The 13,008-nt window shown below is 37.4% G+C and overlaps 1 pseudogene; it reads left to right on the forward strand.

The window, feature by feature from the left end:
* Positions 1–510: 510 nt before the first annotated feature.
* Positions 511–12,209, forward strand: LOC114074041 (annotated as a pseudogene).
* The last annotated feature ends 799 nt before the right edge of the window (positions 12,210–13,008 follow it).

A 13,008-nucleotide genomic window follows, 5' to 3' on the forward strand; every position in this document is an offset into this window, starting at 1 on the left:
CCTAGAGTTCAAAAGTCCTAGATAATCTAATAAGTAGTGTATGTAGAGTCTTAGCCATCGGTGTGACGAGTGACACATCTATGATTAGGAGGCTACAACATTTAGGAATATCTCACTTCTTTTATACTCATTTTGTACGTTAGAGTTTATCTCAAAAGGTCTCTCTCTAATTCGCGCTTGCGCGTGCTTCATATAACAATGCCTCCACGAATAGCAAGAAGAGGTAATCCAGTAGGAGAAATGTAGAAGCTCAGGAACAGGAGTTACCAAACGCTCCGAAAGTACACTATCAAGGGGAGGTTACTAATGCTGAGTTCCATGAGGTTATTCGGATGTTGAGTCGTGTGGTTACCAACCAAAGTAGGGCAATAAAGAGGATCTCGACAAGAAAAGGCTGACACTTAAAGAATTCGAGAGCTTTTGAGGAAGAATTCCCAAAGATTCACTGTTTCAAGCACTAATGAGGATCCGGAAAATATTGTGGAAGAGTTGAATAAGGTATTTGATGTAATGCATGTCATTGGTGTTGAGAGAGTCAAATTGGCTGCATACCAATTGAAGAATGTGGCTAGGACTTGGTACGACCAGTGGAAGCAGCGCAGAGATGAGAATGCACCACATCCAAAGTGGGCTTGTTTTGAAGAAGCTTTCTTGGGGCATTTCTTTACCCGAAAACTGAAAGCGGCCAAAGTACGTGAGTTCCTCACCCTTAAGCAGGACTTACTCATTATGCATGAGTATGGGTTGAAATTCACCCAACTATCTCGTTATGCTCCAAAGGTGGTTAAAAACATGAGGAATAGGACGAGTTTGTTCGTTGCTGGCTTGGGTCGTGCTTCAAGCAAAGAGGGTCGGGGTAAATGCTTATTGGAGACATGGAGATTTTGATGTTAATGGTCTATGTACAACAGGTAGAAGAGGAAAAGTTGAGGTACAGAGAAGAGTACATAAACAAGAATCTATGACCGGGAATGAGTCTGGGCAACAGAAAAGTGGTTCGAATCGGCCACAATTTCAGAAGCAGAAGGGGTATGCACCATCATCTTCTAGTGTACCTACGCCGCGAGAGAAAGTTGAGCATCATGGTAGGAACTCCCGAGCTACGCTTTCATATTCACATAGTAGTGTGGCGCAAGGAGGTAGTAAGCTACCTACCTGCGCCAAGTGCGATAAAAATCACTCTGGCATATCTCGTGATGGCTCTGCGGTTTGTTTCAAGTGCAGTCAGACCATGCATTCATGAGAGAGTGCCCTAAGAATAAGCGATATGGTGGAAATTCAGGAAATAGAGCTCAATCTTTGTAAATTGCTTCACCAGACAAGGCTGCACCCAGAGGAGACACTTTTGGTACTGGTGGAGGGGTAAACCATCTCTATACAATTACTAGATGACAAGAGCAAGATAACTCTCCATATGTTATCACAGGTATGACCAAAGTCTTTACTTTTGGTGTTTATGGTTTGTTAGACCTAGGAGCAAGTTTATCCTTTGTAACTCCTTATGTTGCAAATCAATTTGAGATTCTTCCTGGAAAACCGTGTGAGCCCTTCTGTGTTTCTACACCCGTTGGGGAGTCTATTATAGCGGAGAGAGTCTATTATGATTGTCCGATTTCATCAATCACAAGAACACCATGGCTGATCTACTCAGAGTTAGACATGGTAGATTTTGATGTCAGTCTAGGTATGGACTGGCTTCATGCCTGTTATGCATCAATAGATTGCAGAACTCGAGTTGTCAAGTTTCAGATTCCAAATGAGCCAATCATGGAGTGGATTAGTAGTTCAACAGTGCCTAAGGGTCGTTTCATTTCATAACTAAAGTAAGAAAGTAGTTTCCAGGGGGTGTATTAATTGCGTAGACCGAGTTAATGACTCAAGTATTGAGGTACCTTCCCTTCAGTCAGTTCCTATAGCCACTGAGTTTCACGAATTCTTTCCTGATGATCTACTCAGAGTCCCTCCAGAAAGAGAAATAGACTCCGACAAAGACATCATTCCAGATACTCATCCTATATCTATTCCGCTTTACAGAATTGCACCAGCAGAGTTAAAAGAGCTAAAAGAACAACTGAAAAATCTGTTAGATAAAGGTTTTATTCGATCAAGTATCTCATCTTGGGGCATTTCGGTCTTGTTTGTAAGGAAGAAGGATGGTTCCCTTAGGATGTGTATAGATTATCACTAATTGAATAAGGTGACCATCAAGAATAAATATCCTCTCCCAAGTATAGATGATCTTTTCGACCAGCTTCAGGGTGCTTCTTGTTTCTCAAAAATTGATCTCAGATCAGGCTACCATCAGTTGAAAGTTAGGGAATGCGACATTCTAAAGATAGATTTTAGAACCAGGTGTGCGCATTATGAGTTTCTGGTTATGTCATTCTATTTGACAAATGCACCTGCATCATTTATGGATCTTATGGATAGAGTCTTCAAACCTTATTTAGATAGTTTTGTCATCATCTTCATTGATGACATAATAATGTATTCAAGTAATTAAGCAAATCATCATAGTCAACTAAGGATAGTACTTCAGACTTTGAGAGATAAAGACTTATTTGCCAAGTTCTCCAAGTGTGAATTTTGTCTTAAGTCTATGCAATTATTGGGCCACATTAATTCTAGTGATGGGATTAGAGTTGACACACAGAAGATAGAAGCAGTTCAGAGTTATCCTAGACCCACATCACCAACGGATATAAGAAATTTCTTGGGTTTGGATGGTTATTATAGGAGATTTGTTGAAGGGTTTTCATCTATTTCGTCTTCTTTGACCAAGTTAACTTAGAAGACACTGAAGTTTCAATGATTAGAGTCTCATGAGAAAAGCTTCCAAGAGTTGAAAAAGAGATTGACTACCACTCTGGTTTTGACCTTACTCGAGGGTATTCAAGGTTTTGTGGTGTATTGCAATGCATTCATAGTTGGCTTCGGCTGTGTGTTGATTCAGAGTGGCAAGGTTATAGCTTATTCCTCTAGACAGTTGAAGGTTCATGAGAAAAATTACCCAACTCATGACTTCGAATTGGCTGCAATACTTTTTGCTTTAAAGATAAGGCGTCACTACTTGTATGGTGTTCATGTGGACATATTCACCGATCACAAGAGCCTTCGATATGTGTTCACCCAGAGGGAGCTTAATCTCAAACAGAGGAGGTGGTTAGAATAAATTAAGATTATGACATAAGTATTCTTTACCACCCAGGTAAGACTAATGTGGTTGTTGATGCCTTAAGCATGTTGTCCATGGGTAGTACCGCCCATGTTGCAGAAGAAAAGAGAGAGTTAGATAAAGATGTGCACAAACTTGCATGCCTGGAAGTCAGACTTATGGATTCAACATAAGAAGGGGTAATAGTGACTAATGGTGCTGAATCATCACTAATGTCTGAGGTGAAAGAAAAGCAAGACCAAGACCCCATTTTGCTTGATTTGATGGCAAATGTTCATAAGCAAAGAGTGTTTGCTTTTGAATAAGGAGGATATAGTGTGTTAAAGTATCAATGTAGGTTACGTTCCCCTAGGGTGGATGAAATCCAAGAGAGGATCATGGAGGAAGCTAATAACTCCAAAAACTCGATCCATCTGGGCTCCAAAATATTCTTGTCATCCTTAAACGAATGGACAAGCAGAACGTACAATCTAGACGTGGAAGGATATGTTATGATCTTGTGTGATAGATTTAAAAGGGATTTTTGATGATCACATACTTATCATTGAGTTCTCTACAACAGCGGTTACCATTCGAGCATCCAAATGGCTTCATATGAAGCTCTTTACGGGAGAAGATGCAGATCTTCTATTGTTTGGTTCAAAGTTGGTGAAACAGGGTTGATAGGAACAGATGTAGTTCACCAAACAATGGAGAATTTTTAAGGTGATTCAAGAAAGATTGAAAATGTCACAGAGTCGTCAAAAGTCCTACACAGATGTTAGGATGAGGCTGTTAAAGTTAGTCATGGATGATTGGGTGAACCTGAAAGTTTCACCAATGAAAGGAGTTATGAGGTTTGGTAAGAAGGGGAAATTTAGTCCCCGATATATAAGACCTTATAGAATCAGCAAGAGAGTGGGGAATGAGAATTATGAATTGGAGCTACCCCAAGAATTAGCGGTGGTTCATCCTGTATTCCGTATTTCAATGTTGAAGAAGTGTTTGGGTGATCCTTCATGATTTTACCAACTGAGAATTTTGGAACTAAGGGCAACTTATCCTATGAGAAAGTTCCGATTCAGATTTCTTATTGTCAAGCTCGCAACTTGAGAACAAATGAAGTTGCATGAGTTTTAGCATTTTAGATGTCGTATGAGGGAGATATTCCTTTCGGAAGTTGGGTTGTTGGACTGAGGAAAGTCCAATCTAGATTTTACTAAGAGTAAAGTAGTCTTTTTACCCTACTATTTCCTAATTTATTTTAATGGTTTAATAGGGGTAAACCAAGTTTCATTTCAGATTAGAAAATACTTTTTACGCTTAAGGTTTGGGAGAAAAGAGAAGAGAAGAAGGAGAAGGGAGAAACAAGATTTCAACAAGAACGCCAAGAGATTTTAGTGGAGTTCATTGGGGGTGATCCCTATCGAGGTATGTGATCTCTTCAGTGTTGGGTTCGTTCAACCGCACACCAACATGCTTAATATAGAAAGTTTTCTATTGGGTGAATGATAAATCTTGAAATTCTTGATGAATAATTGTTGAATCCTTGTATGTAGAGTTGTAATGTACCTTTTTTTTTTTAGTTCGTGTTTATGGGCTGTTTTACAAGTCTAATCTATTGGTTATTGAGTATATTAGTGATCCTAAGTGTTTTGGGGAAGATCCATGGATGTTTGGGAGGTTTAGAGTTGAAAATGGAAGAAGAAATGTCGGAAAACTCGTCTGACAGGTCGTGGAGCACCATGCCTACAAGAACCTCTCAGGACAGACTCTATTGTCAGGATCTGGCGTGCACCGCCATCTAGAGCGCCTGAGGACAGTGTCTGTCCATCAGGCCCTGGTGCCCTGCGCCTCTCAAAGTGCCAGGGTCACCTGCAGTTCCCATTTCTCCCCCATCTTTTTGTACTAATTCCTAAGTGATGTACCTTTCATTCATATTTGATTTCAACACTCTAAAGTACATCTAAACATCATGAAATCATCCATAAACATGAGATCATGATCCTTAAATCCATAAGCCAATTCAAGGAAATTTAAGATCGATGTCAAAGAAGTTAAGAGTCAAGTCTAAAATTTAAGAAGCAAATTAAAATGAGTTCTTAAAGTTTCCAATAGTCTTTAACAAACCTTTTTAACTTTGTTTTAAGACAAGTTACAAGTTAAGCAACAGTAAATAGTTGAGTTCATTCTTAAAAGTTATAAGGGGACTAAGCAATCTCTAAGAGTTAAAAATGTTTTCACGTTTCAACAAGAAAAGAGCCTTTGCATTAGTTTTAAGATAGAAATAATAGTTTTATGAAATGCAACAAGCAGGGAAACTATGATTTCCAAGAGAGCTATTAAAGCTAAGTTTTGAGCACTAATCTCAAATTAAAGAATCAGTATGTTTTAAAACATAAGAGCCATTATATATATTTTTGGGAGTAGTATTGAGCACCATTGTGGGGATGTGAGTTCATATCATCTCAAGTCTCCATGTAAACCACGTAACCATCATGGGTAGAAGAGGGTCATACTTTATAGATGAACCATTTTCATAGTATATTAGTGGATCCATTAGGCAGTTCAGGTCCTATACTCTGGCAAGGATAGGATGGACGGGCAGCTTGGGCCGACTAACCCTGTATCATCACTATAGCTCTTAAGTGATGGTTATCGATTAAAAAAGCTCCTGTAGAAGTATTGTATTTTCCTATACATCAGTTATTTGTATTATTACATACATCTCATATATTATTTTTATACTTGTATACATTCAGAATTTACAACATGTTTTAGTCAGTTTTATTTATATTGCATTTTTTAAAACTTAATATGTTGAATAAGAGTTAGTAAATCATGAGTTGAACTGAGCCAAGGTAACTGTTCTTTCTTACTCCTTTTCGACCTTTAGTATCATTTAGCATTCCAACTTGCATACTCGTGCATTAAATATACTAATTTCAGTTGGCTTGCATCGTGTTATGATGCAAACACAGGTAACGAGGATCAACATCCAGCGCACCGTTGATCCAGTTGAGCACCCAGAGTTTTTTGATGAGCCTCTATGCTTTCCAGATGATCCATTTTATTGTTTTCTAGTTTAGTTCATTCGGATGTTGTGGAGTCTGTCCCAACATCCATCTTAGTTATTAGAGGCTTCGTAGACACATAGTCAATTAGATTGTTTAGTTTGAGGTCTTTTTTATCTTACATTTCACATGTTCTAAATTAAAGACTAGATTTCCATTTGGCTAGATTATTATATATTGTGGATGTTCCCCTAAAAATGTTCTTTACTGTGTATATTAAGTTAATTTAAGTCTTCCGCTGAGTTGAGTAAGTCTAGATAAAGGCTCTCTTGACGCCAGTAATAGTCACCGAGTGTCACTCCCGCCTAGGGCGTAGGCTCGGGGCATGACAGAGTTATCCTATGAGGAAACTCCAGTTGAAAAACTAGATCGACATGTTCGAAGTTTGAGGACCAAAGATGTAACTTCTTTTAAAGTATTATGGAGAAAAAAAATAGGGAAGACGTGACATGGGAAGTCGAGGATGGCATAAGATCCAGATATCCTTAATTGTTTTAGATCCCACGGTGGTAAAAATATCAATTTTAATTAAAATAGTGAGGTATGGTACCTATTTAGTCTATTTATTGTTTCTTCTTATTGTTGTTGTTGTTGTTGTATTTTGGTCGTACTATTATTATGGTGCTATGGTGCTTAGCTATTTGTATCTTCATGTAAAGTTCTTAGGTTGGAATCTTATGCATTTAAATTTCTCAAATATTCACGATTATAGAGGACACTTTGCCAAAAATTTTGCAACTACTAAGGACTTAACTTCTTGGCTTAGATTTTTAATTTGAAGATGAAGGATCTAAAGGAATGGAGGATGTATCACCCCAAGTTTTCAGAATTCTAACTTAACTCGTAACTTCATGGAGAGATAAAGAGTGATTAAATATATATAATAATGTGGGTCATTCTCAAGACTCACATCTTAATTTTTGAATCTAAGCAAGTTTAATAATATAAGTTGGTGAAAGTTATTGCATGTTCCTCTTTAAAGATTTCTTTGAAATTTAGTGCAAAGAAATTTTTGAAAATTAGGGTTTAGAGGTTTTCTCCAAATATTAGAAGAGTTAGAGGGCCCACAATATTACAAATTGAAGGTCTACCCACATAGTTTCAAAAACATCAAATTGTTCATTTATACGACATCATAATAGAGAGATAATCACCTTTTTGTACCGACTATGGGGTGGAAGGCTAGTGGGTCCCCTAGGTCAGTGGCATTAGCATGTTCTTCATTCTTTTTCAATCCAGTTCATAAGAAACCCAGAGAAATTCGAAAATTGATCCTCAAATCGTCCTTGTGTGTTTATGATCTCTTTTAGGATCTTCATCAAAAATTGTCCTACGTCAAGAGCTCATCGTTTTTGTATAGTTTTATGGTTGATAGGGCGGTGTAGCTCCGCGGATGTTGTGGCAGCTGGGGTTTATAAATAATTTGACTTTATTCAGGTTCTAGGCGTGTATAGAAATGTACGAACCATCTTTTATCAGTTTATATATAAATGAGGTCTCAAATAGTAATTTACGATAGGAATCCATATTGATTCTTGAATTTTTATACTAATTACTATCGGTAATTATTGAATGAGTTTACCTTTTTTTGGTGTTGTAGTGTTTCGGGCAGTGGTATTATTAATCATAAACTATAAAAAAGTATATTTAAGACTATTCCTTTTGTTCGAGGTATTTCCTTAAGGCTTGGGAATCATATAATAGGGTTGTTAATGTTTGTGATCTTTTAGAGATAACTGTGAGTGGTCGGCTGATGAGTGGTTATAAACTCTCATTTTTAGAGACTTCTAATATATTAAGAACGTCGTAAAGTTAGGAATGACTTGGAGACTATTCATGTATATTGTTTATAGATAAATTACTCGCCTTTATCCTACTGAATAATTTGTTATTGCCCTTGGGGCTATTCAGGTTAGCTGTTGAGCTATGAACTGCCTATGGGGGCTATGATTTGGCTAAGAGTACTTTGTTATTGTCTAAGAGGTCTATGTGTTCCCTACGGGGCTATATTGATGCAAATGAGTGTTATGTATTGCCTACGGGGCTATTTTGATGCTAAAGAGGGCAATGTGTTGCCTACGGGGACGTTTTGATGAAAAAGAGGGGTTTATGAAGCCTAAAGATCTATGTTATTGCCTAATGGGCTATGAGCTATCTACGGGGCTACATCGTTACCTAAAAGGACTATGTGACTTATTACAAAAACAATGGGATACCGATATAGGTAAGTAGATTGATTTGGCACCTTCTCGGCTTATGGAGGCCTAGGTAGGTGGTATGTTGTTTGTAACTACAGAGATTACGAGGTCTTTGTTAGGTTGCTTTTTTATTATTTTGTATGTTTAGCATGCTGATCTTAATTTGTATTTCCTTAGCTGATTGATTCGTGTATATCATGGTACTTGCTCATTTAGTCTATCGCCTTTCATACTAGATACATTAATTGTTACTTATGCTCCACTTCCTGGGGGATCTATAGTGATGCTTATAGGTCCCGATAGACGACTCGGTAAACCTCCCTAGAAGCACAGTTAAGTTCCTGTAGGTTGGCTAGCCCCTTTCCTCCCAAGCTGCCAGAGTTTAAAGGTTTGTTGGATTTTGTTGTATATAGTTTATTGGTATGTCAGAGCCCTATTCTGACCACGTTTTACTACTCTTGAAGGCTTGTAGACTAGTGTATTAGGTTGTATAGCCACGTTATTATCCATGTTGGTCTTGTTTATTGGTTGGTCCAATTTTGGTAACGGTTAATTTTATTCTCTTGACACATAACATTTATTTTATTGTATATAGCGATAATACTGCTTTGATAGTCCATGGAGCGTTTAAACTTTCTTAGATATCACAGTGACCTCGATGGCCCAAACATGATTTATGTGTTAGTTGATTTTTTATATGAACCGTGGGAGTAGTTATTTTCTTTATGAGGTTGTTGACAGGGGCCTTGCCGTCAAAGGGCATACTTATTATCCGAGATATACTTGGTTGTTTGCTTAACTATGTGTGGTTTCTCTGTGCCATTTAGGTGCAAGTTTCACCGCTTGAGTTTGGGGCGTGACATTGATGTCCCAATATACCCATCTCATTCCCTCCATTGCTAATCAAGTTTGAGGTATTAGTTCCTCATGATTCATTCTTTCTAATTCATGCGTTTTGTCCATTCTCATGTTTTCATATGCATTAATGTTCATGAAAAACATTATAGTTATGTTATGACTTATCTTGGAGTGATTCTCCATGTTCATGTGCATTTTGATGAGATTTGCATTCTATCTTTACCCAAAGTATACCTTACGTGTAACATGATGTATAGAACTTTGTGAGGCCCTACACTATAGACTTAGCATACATATATAACACGACGTAATAGAAATGGAAAAGGGTCATATTTGTCCAAGTAGCTATTAGACAAGGGTTATATTTACTCTTCATTATACTTATTGGTTATATTTTCCCCTACAATCCAACTTTGGGTTCATATTTACATCACCCATTTTTATTATCCTTTGTGGCTCCTACATGGCTTTTAGATGGATATAATATTCTCTAATTTAATGATTATACCTCACCCCCAATATCATAAACCCAAACCCCATGTTTAAAGGAACCAACTAGAAAAAAAAAGTTAAGAGTTAAAATAGTTCTAAAGTAAGCAACTTCCTCCCATAAGCAAAGAAAGTCTTCCCATTTGATGAAAATCTTTACTTTGAATGCAATTTGACCAAATAGTTGGAAATATTTGGAAACACTATCCTCAATACTAAATAGAATCTATTTTTTATACAACAGTTCTCCAGTGATTATCATTGCATCACTTTTTCCATATCACCACAACACATCATTCATAAGACAATTCCCTTCCCCCCACCAACCACGTCCCTAAGACCCAAGAACTTGACGTGAAATATGAATTATATGTTGCAGCAGAATAATTACTTGGGTAATTAAATGCAAGAAAGGAACATGTCCACAATAATTACTTAGAGAAAAAGAACAACAATGTTTAGTCACTTGGTTCCTTTCAATTCTTTGGGGGTGATGTATCACAATCAAATAAGAGAAGATATATCCATGTAAGTGGCAGTAGGATTATAAAAGGGAGTGATGTGAAACTTAACACCTCAAAGGCTAAATATGAACCCAAAGTTAGATGGTGGAGGCAAATATAACCAAAAATTATAATGAAGGGTAAATATAACTCTTTTCAAAGAGTAGATGTAACACCCTGTATCCAAGAAAGGAAAATGAATCAGTTTTGGAAAAATTACAACTACCAGCCACGAGGGGCACCCATGTCCCGTAGATGAGACCAAGTAGCATAGGTGTGGTCCGTGGATAGGCCTGCCTAAGGGAGCTCTTGAGGTTAAGGACCACGGCCTGACCAACTAACTATAGGACAGACCACAGTCTATCGGCCAGATTCTATTGGTAGTCAACTGGTAGTTACTTGGGTCTTATCCTAACTAAATAGTTCCTATACTACGTCATTTGCCTATGTATATCACCCTATATAAGTCTTTTAACCCTAAAATTAACCCCATTCACTTCATTTTTCAAAAACCACAAAAAAAAAAGATATGTCAAATAACTCTTTCTCTAGAACTTGAAGAAGAAGAAGAAGAAGAAGAAGAAGAAGAATAAGAAGAAGAAGAAGAAGAAGAAGAAGAAGAAGAAGAAGAAGAAGAAGAAGAAGAAGAAGAAGAAGAAGAAGAAGAAGAAGAAGAAGAAGAAGAAGAAGAAGAAGAAGAAGAAGAAGAAGAAGAAGAAGAAGAAGAAGAAGAAGAAGAAGAAGAAGAAGAAGAAGAAGAAGAAGAAGAAGAAGAAGAAGAAGAAGAAAGAGTAGGAGGAGGAGGAGGAAGAGGATGAGGATAAGGAAGAAGAGAATAAGTAGGAGAAGAAGAAGAAGAAGAAGAAGAAGAAGAAGAAGAAGAAAAAGATATAGAAGAAGGAGAAGAAGGAGGAGGAGGAGAAGAAAATGGAAAATGGGATGGAGAAGGAGAAGAAGCAGAAGGAGGAGAAGGGGAAGAGATGAAAAACGAGGAGAAATAGAAGAAGAAGGAAAAATAAGGAGAAAGAGAAAAAATAGGAAAAGGATAAGAAGAAGAAGAAGGAGAACAAAGATAATGAGAAGGATAAAAAAGAGCATAAGGAGAATAATAAGGAGGACAATTAATAAGAGAAGAAGAATAAGAAGGAGAAACAGAAGAAGAAGGAGAAGAAAAAGGGGAAGGATCGAAAGAAGAAGAAGAAGAAGAAGAAGAAGAAGAAGAAAAAGAGGAGAATAACAAGAAGGATAAGAAGAAATAGATAAAAAGGAGGAGAAGGAAAAGGAGGAGAGGGAGAAGGACGAGGATAAGAATAAGGAGACATGAAGAAGAAGAAGAAGAAGACGAAGAAGAAGAAGAAGAAAAAAAATAAAGAGAAAGAGGCGTAGAAGAAGAAAAAGAAGAATGAAAAGGAGGAGAAGGATAACAAGGATATGAAATTGAAGATGGAAGAGGAGAAAATGGAGATGGACAAAAAAAGAGGAGAAGGGGGAGGAGGAGAGAGAAGAAAAGGATAAGAAGAGTAATAAGAAGATGGAGGAGGAGGAAGACAAGGATAAGAACAAAAAGGAGGAGAAAAATAATAAGAATAATAAGGAAGGGAGATAGAGGAGGATAAGGAGAACAAAAAAGAAGAATGAGAAAAAGGAGAAGAAGGAGAAGAAGGATAAGGTGAAGGAGAAAAAAGAAGACAGGGAGAAGGAAAAGGAGAAGAAGGAAAAGAAGAAGAAGGAGAAGGATGAGAAGAAGAGGGAGGAGAAGAAAAATAAAAGTGAAGAGGAGAAAAAGAAGGAGGAGGAGGAGGAGGAGGAGAATGAGAAGAAGAAGAAGAAGAAGAAGAAGAAGAAGAAGGAAAAGGAGTGCAAGGACAAAAAGGAGGAAGAAAAGTAGGAGAAGAAGAAGAAGAAGAAGAAGAACAAAAAGAGGAAGAAGAAGAAGAAAAGTAGGAGAAGAATAAGAAGAAGAAGAAGAAGAAGATGATGATGATGATGATGATGAATTAGGAAAAGGAGGAGAAGAATGAGAAGAATGGGAAGGAGGGGAAAGAGAGAGAGAGGATGAGGAGAATGAGAAGGATTAGATAAAGAAAGAGGAGAAAAAGAAGAAAAAAGAGAGGGAAGAGAATAAGGAGGAAAAGGAGGAGGAGGAGGAGGAGGAGGAGAAGAAGAAGAAGAAGAAGAAGAAGAAGAAGAAGAAGAAGAAGAAGAAGAGGAAGAAGAAGAAATAAAGAAGAGAACAAAGAGGAGAAGAAGAAGAAAAATATGGTGAATAAGAATAAGAATAAGAAGGAGGAGAGAGAGGATAAAGAGAAAAAGAATAAGAAGAAGAAGGAGGAGGAGGAGGAGGAGGAGGAGGAGAAGAAGGAGAAGTAGAAGGAGGAGAAGAAGAAGAAGGAGAAAAAGGAGAAGGAGAAGAAGAATGATAAAAAGGGAAAGGAGAAGAAGGAGGAGGAGGAGGAGGTGGAGTAAAATAATTAGGAGAAGGAGTAGGATAAAAAGAATGAGGAGGAGAAGAAGAAGAAGAGGAAGAGAAAGAAGAAGAAGAGCAAGAATAAGATGACGAAAAAGAAGACGAAGAGAAAGTTGGGGTTTTCAAGTCAAATTTCCAGTTCCACTATTGAAGTCAAGATTTTGGCATTAAAGTATGATAGACTTCATCTATGGAACCCTTAACTCCATAGAGTTCCTAAATCATCCAATTTATAAGGCAAGAAATTCATAATTTAAGTGAGGGT

Source organism: Solanum pennellii, chromosome 9, assembly GCF_001406875.1.
Source record: "Solanum pennellii chromosome 9, SPENNV200".
NCBI lineage: Eukaryota > Viridiplantae > Streptophyta > Magnoliopsida > Solanales > Solanaceae > Solanum > Solanum pennellii.